General features: G+C 46.3%; 1 pseudogene; it reads right to left on the reverse strand.

Annotated features, from left to right (window-relative positions):
- Nucleotides 1-3,477: 3,477 nt before the first annotated feature.
- The window catches only part of LOC133376643 (SAC3 domain-containing protein 1-like), a 62,917-nt pseudogene continuing 47,785 nt past the window's right edge, over nt 3,478-18,609 (reverse strand).

Here is an 18,609-nt window from a genome sequence, read left to right on the forward strand (position 1 = left end):
GCCATTGCTGAATGGGACTTACTTGTGAGTAAACCAGAAGAGTAAATGGCAGAAGAGCAATGCTAGATAATACAGTGCTATATTGAGTGCTTGCATGGAACCTCTCATTTAATTCTTTTTCCACATAATTGTGGAAAACAAATGTCAGCTGGGGTCTAGTGTGGAAACAACCACTATATAAATTTATAGTGTTTAACTTCAGAAGTCTTATATTCCATCCCCTCCATTTTCTCTTTTACAGATAACAGCAGCTTTTAGCTCAGTGGTTGCTTGATGGTGATGCTTCAGTTTTATTTCCAGGTTTTTAACATGTTTGTATTAGAGATGACAAAATGTTCAAAGCTCTCATCTGATTGGCATGGGATTTTCCCATACTGGATTAATTTCATGAGGCAAACTGAGGGTGAAGAAGTATCCCCCCAACCAGCCTGCCAGTCCCCGCTTATATCCCCCAAACGTATCCTCCCCTCCCCTCCCCTCCCCTTCATTTGATACTGACAGCATGAGCAACAATGAAGCGGTGCAAGGAAGAATTTCCCCTTTCCTTCTCTCCATGGCCCCTTTGTACTGGCTAAGAGTATGATGTAGTGCAAGGCGGTGTTCTTCAGCCTTTGTTCCCCACATGCTGTTGAACTACAGCTTCCATCATCCCTAGCCAGCTCAGTCAGGGTTAATGGGAATTGCAGTCCAACAGCATCTGGAGATCCAAGACTGAAGAACAGTGGTGTAGGGGGCTACGAGAGCAGGCGTTCTTCCAAGGGCTTCTCCAACTGCATTATGCTCCAGAGCATTATGGGTCAGTGGCAGTGAATGGGAAACTCAGTGGGTCAGTGGCAGTGAATGGGAATTATTTCCAGAGGGGTACCCAGCTTAGTCTGTTGCAGCAAAAACAACAAAGACTTGTGGCATGTTAAGAACTAGGGTTGCTTCTAGACAATCTGTTAATTGAGCATTCATCTGAATTTGTTGCAGAGAGCCTAGAGGATGTTGTGTCAAAGCAAGTATGATCTTATACTTTCCAGTGCGTTTCCCCGTCACCTCCCTATCTGCAAAAAGTCCAGTTTTGAGAGGGAAATGGGTTTGTTGTGCAAGAGCTCGTAATCAATTTAAATTGCACAACCTGAATTTGTTGGGATGTGATTGAATCCCATTGACTGTAGAGCCCACTTCATCAAATGCATGGAGTGTGAACCTCAGTTGTCTAATATACACAAGCATGGATAAGGAGGGTGAGCAATGTAAAGGCTGGAGGTCAAGGGCAATGGAATGCAAAAGTACAGTCTTCTGCAGTTTCATTGTCTCCCATGCAAAGTGCTTTAAAAAGCAACAACGGGCTATTAGTGACTATGGTGAATCACTAAACCACACCAAGTACAGGGAGGATAATCGGTCAACCCGATTCACATTGTGCTTTTCACGTCCTATTGTGGAATGAGCTGAAACAGAGCCCTTACAAAAGTAAATGCTCCCAATTCACACAGAGTAGGAGAATATCACACATCTTTTGCAAGGGTGCCATCTTCTATTAGTATTTTCCTTGAGAGTGCGATAGTAATTTGCTCACCTTCCTTTCTCTGCAAACATCTCTTTTTAGGTGAGAAGTTAAATATTTATGAAGCTTCGCTAGGGATTATCCCCTCCCCTTTTTAGCCTTTTACTGCCTGTAGGAAATGCACATCTGTCTAGTGCCTGTAAAAGGCATTTGCCCAATTAGTGCACAACAGTAAAAGAGAGTCTATTCAAAACTCTAATTGAGACATGGGGGATTCTCTACTATGGATTGCTCAGATGGTGAGTTGCCATCTGAAGCCTCATCTGTCTATAGGTTGTCATTCTTAAGGTCACAGCGTTGATTCCTCATTACAGAAATTGATATAAAGATGATTGTAGAATATTCATGTGGTTAGTACACTCAGCATTTACTGTAGTGTAGAACAGCCATGATTTATTCACCCACTTTTTATGGGGCATCTGCATGACATCTTAATCAAAACCAAGGGTGCTGCTAGGGAAGGCTTTTGAGGCAGAAATCCAGAGTCCTACTGAGCGGAATGAGCAGGAAGGCCCTCACACACAGGAGGATTGGCTTATCACATCTTGAAGAGAGGCCGCGTACATCATTACCATCTCAAGAAGGGGCTCCCCATAAGACCATTGAGTTCAGATTATAAAATTACTTAACTGCATCACTGGTCAAAATATCCTCCTCCCAGGTTTTCTCTGTTCAGCTTTCTTGGTTCCCCCCCCCCTTCCTCTACCCTGAGCTCAGAAAATTTGACAGAATGGAATATCTACACAGTTTCCATGGGTGTAATTCACAGGAGTTCTGGCTTTTATTTTCACTGGGTATGCCCTGTATAGATTGCTCTACCAAATTCCTTCTCTATGGGCTACACTTCCACTCTAGAAATCAACTCTATCACTTTAACCCTCCATTTTACAAATAGCATGGCCTTTATATCTGATTCTCACCTCTCTCAAAATACAGTGCGGGGGGCATAATTGGGAGTGCAGTGAGAAGGCGGAGTATTTAATACTTTTCCCCATATCATGATCCCAATGAAAATTATATGCTTCCAACATCTGGGGCTTGGAAAAGCAGAGCAGCCCACCAGTATTTATTTATTGTTTGATTTATATCTAGGGTTGCCAGGTCGGAACCATCCAAAAACCTGAGAAAATGGGGGCGGGCCCTAGTGACGTCACGGGGCGGGCTCTAGTGATGTCATTAAACATGATACATTGTATCTACCACAGTTGCTTGGAGCATACCATTAAAAAAAAATTCTCTGGAGATTAAAATAGAAATCTTACCTCAAATAGGGTGTTCCTAGGTCCATCTGAAGTGACAAGGTCATTCTTTCTCACAAGCTTAGGGTGATGCAAAATGGAAATGGACTGCCTTCAAGTTGATCCCAGATAGGGTCTTCATGGTAACCAGTATTCAGACAGAGGTGGTTTACTATTGCCTTCCTCTGAGTCTGAGAGGCAGTGACTGGCCCAAGGTCACCCAGTGAGCTTCATGGCTGTGTGGAGATTCAAACCCTGGTCTCCCAGGTCGTAGTTCAACACTCTAACCACTACGCCACACTGGCTTTTCTAGAGCATTGAAAATGGACAGCCTTCAAGTCAATCCCGACTTATGGTGACCCTATGAATAGGGTTTTCATGAGGCTGAGAGGCAGTGACTGGCCCAAGGTCACCCAGGGAGCTTCATGGCTGTGTGGGGATTCAAACCCTGGACTCCCAAGTCATAGTCCAACAACTTAACCACTACACCACACTGGCTCTCGTCCAGCCCATTTCCCCATCTTGTCCTGCTGCCCATTGAGAACCAGCCCCAGTCCAGCTGAGTGAGAGGAGGAGCGTGCAGGTCACTCGGGCAAGTCTGGAGGGAGGAGAACGCTAGCCCAGGAGCCGTCCAGTCTTTCTGTCTCAAAAACACATAAGCACAGCCATGTGCCCCCCTCCTCGCCATCAGCTGCAGATGCTCTCCGCAAGCTCCAACAGAGTCAACTCCCCCCGCTTCGCGTCCACAAGCAGGCAAGAACTCTGATTCCCCGCGGGAGGGCAGTCCTTGAAGGAGCCTTTTTGGAAGACCACCTCGCCCTCCACCACAGCCAAGCCCTGCGCCTGGCACAACGCAGCAGCCACCTCCAGACTGTCCATGGCGATCAACTGGGCCAGCCGAGCCAAAGGGTAGTGGCAGTTCCTGGCGCTGAAGCCATGGCTGAAGGCCAGCAGTGGCAGGTGCCGGCCCTCGCCATGTGGGGGTGCAAGGCACAGCTCTGCAGGTACGGCAGCTGCCGAGCAAGGCAGAAGAAGCGGGCAAAGTTTCGCTCCAGGAAAGCCCAGTGGATTGCCAGGGCCATGGAGAGTTCAGGGGAGGCTCGGACGACAGTAGGGAGCTGCAAGATCTGCCAGAGAGCTTCTGGTGAGCCTGTTGGGTTGGGGGGCAGGGAGGCGGAAGAGAGAGACAAGAAGCACAAGGTCACGCAATGAACATGCGTTATATGAAGTCAGGGGACGCTGCGGCCCAGCTACCCTCAGCCCAGGGCTGTGGAGTCGGTACGCCAAACCTTCGACTCCGACTCCTCTATTTTTCTACTGTCTGACTCCAACTCCTTCATAAATGGCAAATGTATATTAACTAGTAATAACAAATGTACTGTAGTAAAATGGTAGCACAAGGCATTTCATCACCACCACGTGAATCATCAGGCTAGATTGATAGAACATAAAATACACTTATTTGATTAAAATTTCTGAACAAGAAAACTTTCCTAAATTCCAATGAAAGTTTTTATTTTGAAGTCGGAGCTGGAACATTTCTACCGACTCAGACTCCACCCAAAATTGCCTCCGACTCCAACTCCAACTCCAAGACTCCACAGCCCTGCCTCAGCCCCTGCCAGCTTGGCCCGAAGGCCAGGCATAATGTAGCCCTGAAACCCCTGGAAAGCCAAAGGTTTTGCAGCAGGCCAGCCTTCCAGCTGACCGCCTGGGGCCTGGACTAACTTGGACCTCGTCTCCTGCCCCCCCAACCCCCGCTCAAGTTTTGTCCGGAGTGCGGCAAGGAAAGGTCTTCCAAAACCCACATTACGCCAATACTTTTATTAGGCAGATCAAAATGTCACAAGATAGTGTGCAAGCATTGAAGGCTTCCAAAGCCATTCATCAGATTAGATGGTAAATACCAGCAAAGTGGGGAGAAAACTGCCTGATATAGCCCAGTGAAGAGTTCCGGGGAACGCAAAAGCTTACATGCTCTTCTGTGACATTATTAAGCCAAGCAAAATGTCACAATATAGCACGCAACCTTTTGAGCCCTCCAGAACTCTTCACCATATTAGCCTAACATGGATCTTGGAGTTTTTCTTCCCCAACCTGATGCTCTCCAGATGTTTTGGACTAACACTCCCATCATCCTACTGGCTGTGCCAATCGGATCTGCAGTCCAACCAGCTCGGGGAAAGCTGGCCAAACTTTAGTAGGATCTGCTTGAGCACATTTGCCTGACGGACACTTAGTCAACAACTAATTTAAACAGCCATCTTTGTTTTCTTGTGTTGTATAAATATCTCAATACGTTTTTCCAGTGGCCAGAAAAGCTGCACTGAAATATTTGATTAGGAGGAGAAGAAAACGTGAAAACGTGAAAAGAGGCAGGGACTGTTGGATGGTGGTGGAGAGGCCCCAGGTGGTGTGGGGCAGGGCAACCCCCCAAAGAATGAGTAGCTTCCCCCCTCAATCCCCATTGCTAGATTCTGTGAAGGAAAGGTGCATCACACGTCCACATTGCAACTACCTACCTGTCAGAATCTGGAAATTAAAACCAGGCTCTAACCCTAGGCATCCTAACTTGGAAAAGTGGGAGTGGTAATATAAAATATACATTTATTTCTGGGGCTGAAAACTAACACATGGGGGCTCTATCCCTTCTGCACCCCCAATTTTTTTTTTGTTTGGCCACTGGAAGGAGGAAGATTCATCCCTGCAGTTGTGGCCACTACAAGCTCTCGGGTCTGAACCATCGCGCTGCAAAAGTGGGAAGACCACCCATCCCCACCCCAGCTGACGACAGCTGTTGCATGTATTTATTTAACTGTATTTACATCCTTCCTTCCCTCCAAGGAATTCAAGGTGATGCATGCAAGGAAGCGCCTTCTGTGGAGTCAGTGGGAGATGAAGCGCCCGGGGTAGCTGGGGCCTTCCTTCCCCAGGCCATGCAGTTCTTCTGCCTCTCTGCCTTATGGGGTCGGGTGGGCTGAGGCAGAGAGGCTGGCCCAAGAGTCACCCCCCCCACTTAATTCTTACCCCCCCTCCGGAGATAGACTAGGCTGAAATAAGGTGCCTAGCCCCAGGGTTCTCACCCTTTTACCAGCACAACCTTGTGGTGTAGGCTAGGCTGAAAAAGCAAAGAGAGTTGGAGTAGCCTAGAGTCCCCCTCCACCTTTACCTTTGCAACAATCCTGTAAGGTAGGCTAGGTTGTGCAAAGGGTGCCAGTCCCTACTCCCCTGGCCAGCTCACCCAGGTTGTAGAGGAGGAAGAGGGCCTGGAAGTAGGGCTGGGCGCGGGGTGCCTCATCATAGCAGTAGATGCGAAGGTCTCCTGGGCTTGGGCGTGGTGGAGGTGACTGTCAAAGCGGGCAGGCGGCTCCACGCTAAGGCGGTGCCCGGCATGGAGCAGGCAGACGAGCGAGCGCTCCAGGAGGGTGGCGGTGGCGGAGGGCCGGGCCGAGGCGAAGTGCTGCACCGTCACGTCCAGGCTCACGGCCCGCAGGTGGTCGGCCACGAAGGCACCGCGCTCCCAGGGCAAAACTGGGGGGTCCGCACCGCTGGCCTCGCCCTCTTCCTCGGCCAGGGCCAGCAGGTGCTGCACGGTGGCCAAAGAACGTCGGGCGGGCGCAGCTCCTCAGGCTGCGGGGGCGCCTTGCCGGCAGCCGGACACAAGTATTCCTTCATGGCCAGTGCCGGCTCTGCCCCGCGCCCAGCTCCAGACGGTGCAGGCGGCCCTGCCGCCGCCAGTGACAGAACTCCTCGGCTGGGCACATCCCCACGCAGGTGCCCCAAGGGACCGCTGCCTCCGCACCCCCATCGCACCCCACAGGGAGAGGCTGGCCCGTGGGAGGCGGCGGCTGGAGAGCAAAGCATGCAGAGGCGCTTCCAGCACCACGAACAAGCTACCATTCCCAGGACATTCTTGGAAGGGGGGGAGAGCGCCACACACTTTCCATGTATGGTGCGGGTGTCGCACTAGGTGGGGCGGGGCCTTTGCTGCCACCGGGGGGCAATGAGAAAGGGCGGGAAGGTGGCCAGCCACAGCCGTCACACATGCGTGTGTCAATCACGCATGCGTGCCTGAGGGAGACACTGAAAAGCTGGAGATCAACGTCTTCAAAGCAACTATGGCCGGAGGCCGGAGACGGCCCCCTTTTGCCGGAGACTCCAGCAGAAAACCGGAGATCTGGCAACCCTATTTATATCCCACCCTTCCTTCTAGCAAGAGCCCAGGGCAGCGAACAAAAGCACTAAAAACACTTTAAACATCATAAAAACAGACTTTAAAATACATTAAAACAAAACAACTTTAAAAACATTCTTTAAAAAGCTTTCAAGATATCTTAAAAAAAGGTTAAAATGTTTTTTAAAAAGGTTTAAAAACATATTAAAAAGCAATTCCAACATAGAAGCAAACTGAGATAAGGTCTCAACTTAAAAGGCTTGTTGAAAGAGGAAGGTCCAATAGGCACCAAAAAGATAACAGAGATGGTGCCTGTCTAATATTTAAGGGGAGGGAATTCCACAGGGTAAGTGCCACCACACTAAAGGTCCGTTTCCTACGTTGTGCAGAACGGACCTCCTGATAAGATGGTATCTGCAGGAGGTCCTCACCTGCAGAGCGCAGTGATCGACTGGGTATAGAAGGGATAAGACGGTCTTTCAGGTATCCTGGTCCCAAGCTGTATAGGGCTTTGTACACCAAAACCAGAACCTTGAACTTGGCCCAGTAGCAAATGGGCAGCCAGTGCAATTCTTTCAGCAGTGGGGTGACATGTTGGTGATACCTTGCCCCAGTAAGCAGTCTCGCCACGGCATTTTGCACCAGCTGCAGCTTCTGGACCAACCTCAAGGGCAGCCCGACATAGAGCGCATTACAGTAATCCAGCCTGGAGGTTACCAGTGAGTGGACAACAGTGGTCAGGCTATCCTGGTCCAGAAACTGCCGCAGCTGTCTTACCAGCTGAAGCTGGTAAAAGGCACTCATAGCCACTGAGGTCATCTGGGCCTCTAGCGACAAAGATGGATTCAGGAGCACCCCCAGACTATGGACCTGCTCTTTCAGAGAGAGTATGAGCCCATCTAAATCAGGTAACTGACCAATTATGTGAACTCGGGAACCACCAACCCACAGCGCCTCCATCTTGCTAGGATTCAGACTCAGTTATTGGCCCTCATCTAGCCCACCACCAAGTCCAGACAGCAGTCCAGGGCTTGCACAGCCCCTCCTGATTCAGATGTTACAGAGAAATAGAGCTGGGTATCATAAGCGTACTGCTGACACCTCACCTCATATCTCCTGATGACTGCTCCCAAGGGCTTCATATAGATGTTAAACAGCATGGGGGAACAGGATGGTACCCTGTGCCACCCCACAGCACAACTGCCAGGGGGCTGAAAGACAATAGCCCAATGCCATTCTCTGAAAGCAACCCTGGAGATAGGATCGGAACCACTGTAAAACAGTGCCTCCAATACCCATCTTACCAAGTCGGCCCAGAAAGATACCATGGTCAATGGTATCAAAAGTCACTGAGAGATCAAGTAAGAGTAACAGGGTCACACTCCCCCTGTCCTTCTCCTGAGAAAGGTCATCCATCAGGGTGACCAAGGCCAATTCAGTCCCATAACCAGGCCTGAACCCAGACTGGAACAGGTCAAGTATAGAATGGATTCTAGAAGCAGAGCTGGTATTCCACCACTAGCTTAAAGCAGAATAGCACTGATTAGGTGCTGCTAAATCATCCACAACTGGAAGCACCCTTATTCTTTGCAGAGAAAAGAGTAAAGAAATGGAAAGGGTAAAGAAGTGAGGAATTAGATCAAAACGATGGAAGCACGATACAGCATTTTCTGGAGCTGTTTGAAGGAAACAGTAATCCATTAAGAGTTAACTGTCTCCACAGTTTTGCAGTCTTTCTGTAGCCTAGCAATATGTGTCCCCTTTAATGATGCCAAGAATCTAGATTTCCTTCCTGTCCTATTGATTCTGTGTAAAGCAACTGGGCACTTGGAGAGCTACATTGAAGCAGAAAGTAAGAGCACTCTGTGCCTTGGAAAAACACACACCCCTTGCAATTCCCTCCCTAATACTTCCCCTATCTGGCCATTAATTACAATGGACATGTGAGAGGCTTGAGGGGCATACAGACTGAGATTGTGAAGTATGCTGTGCTGTCACCATTGGTTGTCTTTTTAATTCATTCACTAATTCATCAAATTGCTGCTACAGCTTTGCACCCTGTTCCCAGACAAGGTAGTTCCCCGTTTCATAAAACCTGTAAGATGTTTCTCTGGTGCTCCCAAGAGAAGTCAGAATAAGGCTGGGAAAAAAATACTCAAGATTTTTGTCATGTCTTGCTATTCAAATGGGCGCTGCCTAGGTGATCTATCAGGCTGGATTAATTATTATCCTAAGTAAATAGAGAGCTAAAAAAGCCCTCTTCATTATCCTTCTGTTCTTGTATTAACTGTTCTCTGGCTGGCTATCATATATGAGATTATAACTCACAATTTCCATGAAAAAGCCTACTAACACATGTCTTTTTCTGTTATTAGTATGTTTGATACCTTTGTGTGATAGTCTCTTTGATTGTTTTGGCAGAGCAGTTTGTGGGCTGTTACAGACTCCCTGCCAACACACTCAGCTAAGAAAATGAGTCTTGGTTTCCAACAGCCCTATTCTTAAGACATCTTCCTAGATTGATTTGGTGTTAATTAAAAAGATTAATTTTTTCCCCAGAGAACAAATAACCTCACAAATGCTCAGTGCAGCTGTTTGTTCTCAATTATCCCCTTTCTTACAAATCAGATTTTTGGAGATCTGACTGTTCTACAGCACATGCCAGAAATTGTATGCACAGCACTGAATACACAAAGTGATCAATCTCAGCTGCAAATAACTCAGCTGAATTTAGCTGCACCCTCATTTTTCATGAATATACTCCTTATATATTAATGATGTCTAACATAATGTAAAGCAACATAACATAATACAGTGTAAGTGACCTGTCCAGGTGACGACTGGCTTGGAGTGCCTCCACCTTGTGCTGGGTCAAGGAGACAGACTGGGAATTTTGTTGGTGTACCGCCCACCCTGCTGCCCAACAGCTTCCCTAACTGAGCTGACAGAGGTAGTCTCGGAGGTATTGCTGAAGTCCCCCAAACTATTGGTACTGGGGGACTTCAACATCCATGCCGAGGCTGCTCTATCTGGGGCGTCTCAGGACTTCATGGCCTCCATGGCAACCATGGGGCTGTCTCAATTTGCTACTGGCCCAACGCATGTGTCGGGGCATACTCTTGATTTGATCTTTGCCACTGGACATGGAGATGGTGATCTGGAGGTGGGGAGTTTTTCATCGACTCCATTGTCATGGACAGATCACCGCTTGCTGAAGTTTAGGCTTACAGCGACCCTTTCCCTCCGCAAGGGTGGGGGACCTATTAAGTTGGTCCGACCTCGGAGACTAATGGATCCTCAGGGTTTTCAAAGGGCTCTGGGGGATTTTCCGGCTGATAAGACTGGCGCTCCTGTCGAAGCCCTGGTCGAACTGTGGAACACAGAAATGACCCGGGCCATCGACACGATCGCTCCTGCGCGCCCTCTCCCATATCGAGCTCATGCAGCTCCGTGGTATACCCCGGAGCTGAGAGCGATGAAACAAGAGAGGAGGAGGCTTGAGTGCAGATGGGGGCGTACTCCTGACGGATGCAATTATGCCTTGGTAAGTGCCTCTACGAAATTGTACACAGAAGTGGTGAGGGCAGCGAAAAAGCAATATTTCGCTGCCACTATTAAATCATCTCTCAACCGTCCAGCGGAGCTCTTTAGAATTGTCCGAAGGCTTTTACACTCTAGCCCTCATGATATCAGAGAACCATCGGTAACCCGCTGTAATGAGTTCGCTGGGCACTTCCAAGATAAAATCTTACGCATCCGCTGGGACTTAGACTCCAATATTATGGCAGTTGAACCTAATGAGGTATCCGGAGCACGGTCTTGTCCTCATTTATTGGATGAGTTTCAGTTGGTACAGCTTGAGGAAGTTGACAAGGTACTCGGACTGGTGCGGGCAACCACTTCTGTACTAGATCCTTGCCCCTCTTGGCTAGTGAAAGCTGCCAGGGTTGAAACAGCCGGCTGGGCCAGGGAAGTGATAAATGCCTCCTTGAGAGAGGGAGTGGTCCCTAGTTGTCTGAAAGAGGCGATAGTGAGACCACTCCTGAAGAAACCTTCCTTGGACCCAGATAATTTGAACAACTACAGACCGGTAGCGAACATTCCATTCTTGGGCAAGGTCTTGGAACGGGTGGTTGCCAGCCAGCTCCAGGTGCTCTTGGATGAAACCGATTATCTTGATCCATTTCAATCCGGTTTTAGGCCCGGTTTTGGCACTGAAACGGCATTGGTCGCCCTGTACGATGACCTATGTTGGGAGAGGGACAGGGGGAGTGTAACTCTGTTGATTCTCCTTGATCTCTCAGCGGCTTTTGATACCATCGACCATGGTATCCTTCTGGGGAGACTCACAGAGTTGGGAGTTGGAGGTACCGCTTGGCAGTGGCTCCGCTCCTACTTGGTGGATCGTCTCCAGAAGGTAGGGCTTGGGGAGCACTGCTCGATACCCTGGACTCTCCATTGTGGAGTCCCACAGGGATCGGTTCTGTCCCCCATGTTTTTTAACATCTACATGAAGCCGTTGGGCGCGGTCATCAGGAGTTTTGGAGTGCGTTGTCACCAGTATGCTGATGACACGCAACTCTATTTCTCCTTTTCATCCTCCTCAGGTGAGGCTGTTAATGTGCTGAACCGTTGCCTGGCCGCGATAATGGACTGGATGAGAGCTAATAAACTGAGGCTCAATCCTGACAAGTCTGAGACGCTGTTGGTGGGTGCCTTCTCGGCCCAGATGGTGGATGTTCAACCTGTTCTGGATGGGGTTACACTCCCTTTGAAGGAACAGGTTCGTAGCTTGGGGGTTCTTTTCGATCCATTCCTGTCTCTTGAGGCTCAGGTAGCCTCGGTGGCACGGAATGCGTTCTACCACCTTCGGTTGGTAGCCCAACTACGTCCCTATCTGGACAGCGACAACCTCGCCTCAGTTGTGCATGCTCTGGTAACCTCCAGATTGGATTACTGCAATGCGCTCTACGTGGGGCTGCCTTTGAAAACAGTTTGGAAACTACAGCTAGTGCAAAACGCAGCAGCCATACTGTTGACGAGGACCAGACGGTCTGCACATATAACACCTGTTCTGGCGCGTTTACACTGGCTACCTATTTGTTTCCGGGCCAAATTCAAAGTGCTAGTTTTGACTTATAAAGCCTTACACGGTGCGGGACCACAATACCTGACGGAACGCCTCTCCCGATATGAACCTACCCGTTCACTACGTTCAACATCAAAGGCCCTCCTCTGAGTTCCGACTCACAAAGAAGCTCAGAGGGTCGTAACGAGATCTAGGGCCTTTTCAGTGGTGGCCCCCGAACTATGGAATAGTTTCCCCGACGAGGTGCGCCTGGCGCCTACCCTTCTATCTTTTCGGCACCAGGTTAAAACCTTTTTATTTTCCCAGGCATTTTAACATATTTTATTGTTGTGAATTTACACCAGGCCGTTAAATGTTTAAAATGTATGTTTTTAATGTTTTTATTGTCATTTTATTGTATTTTTTATATTGTATTTACTTTATGTTGTGCACCACCCAGAGAGCCTCTGGCTTTGGGCGGTATAAAAATGGAATAAAATAAATAAATAAAATAAATAACATGGGTACCACATGTGCTGTTGGCAGAAGGGGGCTGTGGTGCATTTGAACAGGAGCAAAGTATATCTGGACTTAACTATGGCATCAAGCCAGGGCTGCATTTCTGCTTTCCTCTGTCATGGTAGGCAATGCCTGTAGTCCCTGGATCATTTTACTACAGCAGAAATAGAGAAGCTCTGGTCCTCTAGATTTTGGACCATGGGTAATGGTCAGGGATTGTAGGACGTGTAGTACAGGAACGTCTGGAGGGCCACAGGTTTCCCATCCCTGTACAAGAGGCACAACCATCCCAAGTTGGAGAACTTTATGTGGACACAAGGGAGCACTAATACTCTTGATAATTTTTGTTTGTTTGTATTCCAACTTTTGGCCTGCACAGGGCTCACAAAGTTGCTTGCAAAACAAGTAAACATTAATACAAAGGCAAGAAAATACCCAGCCTTTGAAACAGTTAATGCAATCATTTCACACCAAAGCAGCAACAGAATGTTATCCATAACCAACAGTGAGGAAAAATAGCCTAAAACTTCAAATCAGCTAAGGGCCTATTTTTGGCACCCTGGGAAAAAATGGTTGGCTATCAAAGCATTAAGGTATTTAGATGTCAGCTGGACATCACTGAACATTTCCCATCTCTCTCACTGTCTCTGTCTCCCTCTCTTTGGGAAGAGTCCAAAAATGTGTAATTTCCCAAACAGTATGGAACTCCCCAGGACTTCTGTATTGATTTATCTCTAAAACTTGAGAAGGAGCACCTGTTTTTCATGCAATAAATCAGAGGGCATATGAATACCACAAAAGTCATCCTATTTTAAGTGATGCCATATTTCCCAATCTCATAGCAACCCCCAAGGAACCCTGGGAACTAAAGGCTTCATGAAGGTCCTGAGAATTCTCTTATAGAGGTCCATAACCCTATCTTAGAATGACAGTTCTCAATTTTCCTTGAAGGAGAGGGCCATGAAGTGATGTTTTCAGTTTCCAGATAGAAATATGTACTCCAGGGAGTCAACACAAATCAAATATGAAGACTTGGAGCACATCTATACTAGAAACAAAAAGAGATTTATAAACTGGTTTGTTCTTGTGGCTGCCGTAAACTACTATGGGAGCGGATCTGTTATCTGTCCCCTGCAAAGTCTGTGCAACCAAGCAGAGTGACAGGCAGGGCCTTCTCTTGACTGAGGTTTCCACTTGACTGGTGGGAGATCTCTAGATTCTGTTTTACTGTGAGTATCTCCTTTGCTGTATCTTAGAAAAGTGTCAACTTTCTTATTACAATACGTATGAAATGTACAGTATTTCCTTTTGTTTGGGAGCATTCCCAGTACAGACATTAGAAAACCTTGTGACAAGGCCATAAGTTCTATTCACAAATTGGCTCTCCATTGCATGCTATCAAATTTAAACACAAAACTTGTAGTGACTCGTTAGAACATGTATGGATGCATTTATATTGAGATGGAATCTTGATCCATCGAGTACTGGGTGGGATACTAGATCCAGCTGGCAGGCCTAATTCTTATCTCCCCCATGGGGCAAATTTGACAGTCCACCCACTTGTCAATTGCCTGATATCACAACAATGTCAGGTGACCAGTTTTTGTGTGAGCAGATGATCAGTTAATCATTGTGGTTTACAAAGTAACATGGAGATTTGCAAGCCCTAACAATCAGTTGAGTGGCGGGGCTTCAGCCCTTTGCACACAGAGCTATGCAAGATCTGACTGTCACCTAATCATTAGAACTTACATGTCTGTACAAACTTCCCAAACCCTGACAGTCAGCTGATTGTTGGGGTTTGTATAACACCAGACATGGAGCTATGCAGTCCTCAATGATCAGCTATGCAAGCCCAAATGATCAGCTGATTGTCGGGACTTGCATAGTGCCAAACTCAGAGCCCCAATGATCAGCTGGATGCTGGGGTTTGGGCACTTTATGCACAGAGCTATGCAAGTCCTGGCATTCAAATGATTTTAGGGGATTGCATAGCACCATGCTTACCTATTCAAGCCCTACAATCAGCTGATCATAGGTACTTGCATAGCTTCTTGTGCAAGTCTTTGTAAGCCCTGACAATAATTGTTGGCACTTGCAAAGCACTGTGCACAGGGCTTTGCAGGTGTTACTGATCAGCAGATTGGTGGTGCTTGCAAACTCCTTTTGGCCCAGTTGCATCTTGATGTCAACTGTAGGGCAGGTGGGTGTGGCTTGGTCAGAAAGACCTCACACCAGATAGAGGCCTGGTGGACCTAATTAGGCCCATGGGTGAAAGGTTCCCCAACCTAATCTAGACCAGTCGTTTCTTGTGTGACTGGCAGTGACTCTTGAAAGTCTCAGACAGATATTTCCTCCAGAGCTGCTGCCTAGTTGAAATCCTTTTGACAAGAGTATCCATGTGCCCTACTTTAGATAGGACAGTCCTGTGTAAAATTTGAAGAGCTGCCAGAGGACTATCTTATATTGAAGGAGTCTCCTGTTTGAAGAACTATCTGGTCCAAGTCCTTCTGAAGAACTTGTAGACTGTGGGAATGTTGTGGACATAATATATCTCGACTTCAGCAAAGCTTTTGACAAAGTGCCCCATGATATTCTGATTAGCAAGCTAGCTAAATGTGGGCTGGATGGAACAACTATCAGGTGGATCCACAGCTGGCTCCAGGATCGTATTCAAAGAAATGGTTCCTTCTCAAACTGGGCAGAAGTAATGAGTGGGGTACCACAGGGCTTGGTCCTGGGCCCAGTGCTCTTCAACATTTTTATTGACGACTTGGATGAGGAGGTACAGAGCATGCTTATCAAATTTGCAGATGATACAAAATTGGGGGGCATAGCTAATACCATGGAAGACAGAAACAAAATTCAAAGGGACCTTGATAGGCTGGAGCATTGGGCTGAAAACAACAGAATGAAATTCAACAGGGATAAATGTGAAGTTCTACACTTAGGAAAAAGAAACCAAATGCACAGTTATAAGATGAGGGATACTTGGCTCAGTCATACAAAATGTGAGAAGGATCTTGGAATTGTCGTTGATCACAAGCTGAATATGAGCCAACAGTGTGATGTGGCTGCAAAAAAGGCAATCGCTATATTAGGCTGCATTAACAGAAGTATAGTTTCCAAATCGCGTGAAGTATTCGTTCCCCACTATTCAGCACTGGTTAGGCCTCATCTTGAATACTGCATCCAGTCCTGGTCTCCGCACTTCAAGAAGGATGCAGACAAACTGAAACAGGTTCAGAGGAGGGCAACAAGGATGATCAGGGGACTAGAAACCAAGCCCTATGAGGAGAGACTGAAAGAACTGGGCATGTTTAGCCTGGAGAAGAGAAGACTGAGGGGAGATATGATAGCACTCTTCAAGTACATGAAAGGTTGTCACACAGAGGGCTGGGATCTCTTCTCAGTCATCCCAGAGTGCAGGACATGGAATAATGGGCTCAAGTTGCAAGAAGCCAGATTTTGACTGGACATCAGGAAAAACTTCCTGTTAGAGACATACGACAATGGAACCAATTACCTAGAGAAGTAGTGGGCTTTCCGACACTGGAGGAATTCAAGAGGTAGCTGGACAGCCATCTGTCGGGAATGCTTTGATTTGGATTCCTGCATTGAGCAGGGGGTTGGACTTGATGGCCTTATAGGACCCTTCCAACTCTACTATTCTATGATTCTTTGATTCTATGAGAAGGAAGAACAAGGCCCTTGAAGTTGCCTGTCAACTGTTAGCAACCTGATAGCAGCCTGAATAGGCACACAGGTCACAGTCTTGCCCACCAAAGTAAGATTTATTTCTAGCTGAATAAAATGAATGTGCATCTATACATACATATCAGCATGTGCAAATTTTGATGAAATCTATATTCTCTTTTGTCTTCTTCTTCGGTGATGCATACATGGCCACCCTACTTTTAGCTAGAGATGCCAGGAATTGACCTTGGGAGCTTGAGTAGATAGAGTGATAGAGCTTGCTCTATCACTGATTAATGGCCTCAGCCCTCATACTAGCACCCTTGTCACATTTAATCTCATTTCAGAACTCTGAATTTCACATAAATATATCTGAAGGTCTTCTCTGGGTCCCTCCTCTGTGGGCGAAGATAAGGGAGAGGGTCTTTTTTGTTGTGGCTCCCCATCTATGGAATATTCTCCCAGTGAGGTCTGCCTGGTGCCTTTACTGGCATAGTTTCGGCACTAGGTAAAGACTTATCTTTCCCCTCAAGCTTTTGATGGACTGAGGTGATTTTGGTCTACTGCTAGTGTGCTGCTAAAGTTTCATGTGGCTGTTATGGGATTAGTTTTTTGCATGTGTTATTAATGAATTGTAAGTATTCTATGAAAATATTGTTTTTTATGAATTTTTTCTCTGTGGTATAATTTATTTATATTTTTCAGTATAAGTGGCTTGGAGGACTTTCAGGTAACAACCAACTAAGAAGTTTAAATCATCATAATCATAAATGCTAGAGCTGAAGTTTCTAATTTGTTCTTAATGAACGCCAAATTTACATCACTCGACCCATTTGCTTATCTTTCTCCTCCCTTAAGTCTGAATTAAAGTTTGATCTAGTTTCATTTTAAATGGAGTGGAGAAGCCTTGATCTGGGATCATGGAGAATCTGGTCTCCAAGACTGAGTTGTTGTTAAAAGAAACTAGGCAAAATTAACATGATATTTAAGTGAATGAATTAATGAATACAGTGGTGCAAATTTGCAGGAAAAAAGTGGAATAAAGAAAGTGGAAAAGGTACATTAAAATATCCTCTGAAGAACAACTCTCTAACTTTGGGAGCCCATCTTCAAATAGATAAGCACAGGGAGAATACTTTAATTTTACACAGCTAGTCTTTCCATAATTAAGTGACTTACATTGCTGTTCCATTAACTTTCACAGCATCTCCAGCAGGAAAGGAGGTCAGTGTCCCTCGCCTCATTTGTAGTGCTGAGAGATGAAAAGAAAATGACTTACACATGACCACACAAGAAGTGTATGAATAATCTCTTACATAGATCCCAGCCCTTTATTGCCTCCTCCCTCACATTATCCATGCAGTACAGCTTTGGAAGAATTCTTTTCTTCATTTTACAGCAGGCGTTTCTAGAGTGTGAGCCAACGTCTTAGAAGGAAAAAACCCCAAATGGTTTTCCAGCAAACTGCATCCAGAAGAACAAAGCAGATGCACACAAAGGGCATAAAAATATACTTTTGGCTTCACCCAGAAGAAACTGTGGGCGTTGTCAATCTGTGAGAGGCTGAGGGATGTCTAAGCTATAATAGAAAAACCCATAATAAATCAGTTTCAGAAAGCAATCCACTGGTATGTTCTCTTGCCCAACGCCAATGAGATGATTGGAAACAATTAGGGATGAAGGAGAAATTAGTTTCAGTTCACATTTTAAAGCCAAGGAAACAGCCAACCTTTGAAATTTGCACATATCCAAATGTTGCAATGCATCCCCAGTCAAACAGTGTTTACAAAAATGCATATATAGGGGAAAGTGTGCATAAAAATGAATATATAAGTGAAAATGACATAAGATGCATTATATTACAATAAATTATTTGTATAATTATTTGCAAAAATGTGTACATTGGTCAAAACTGCATAAGCAAATGTGTTTTTGGAGAAATTTACACTAAAACGGTGATTACTGCAAAAACATGGAGAACTGACTTTAAGATTTGAAGAATGAGAAACTGAGAGAACCAACATTGACAGATCCTTCCATCACTAAAAGGAATACAAGAACACCATTGTGAACTTGCACACTTCCTACTCATTTCCATAGGATTTGCTCGGGGGGACTTGTGTCTTAAAGTCTGTATCATAGGAGTACCTCTCAAAGGATGCTTGCGTTCTTCCTGGAAAGCAAACTGTGGAAAAGTCATGGGAGGCCGCATCTCTTTTCACTTTTCCCTTATTGCTGCGCCATCAGTGGATGCTACATTATAAACACATGAAAAAGAAATCATAGGAGGCTGCATGGTCCTGTTCCTGAAATTCTTGGCAAGTTATTGATTTGTTGCAAATGGATGTGTTTTGTTAGGCAG

Source organism: Rhineura floridana, chromosome 1 (genome assembly GCF_030035675.1).
Source record: "Rhineura floridana isolate rRhiFlo1 chromosome 1, rRhiFlo1.hap2, whole genome shotgun sequence".
NCBI classification, from domain to species: domain Eukaryota; kingdom Metazoa; phylum Chordata; class Lepidosauria; order Squamata; family Rhineuridae; genus Rhineura; species Rhineura floridana.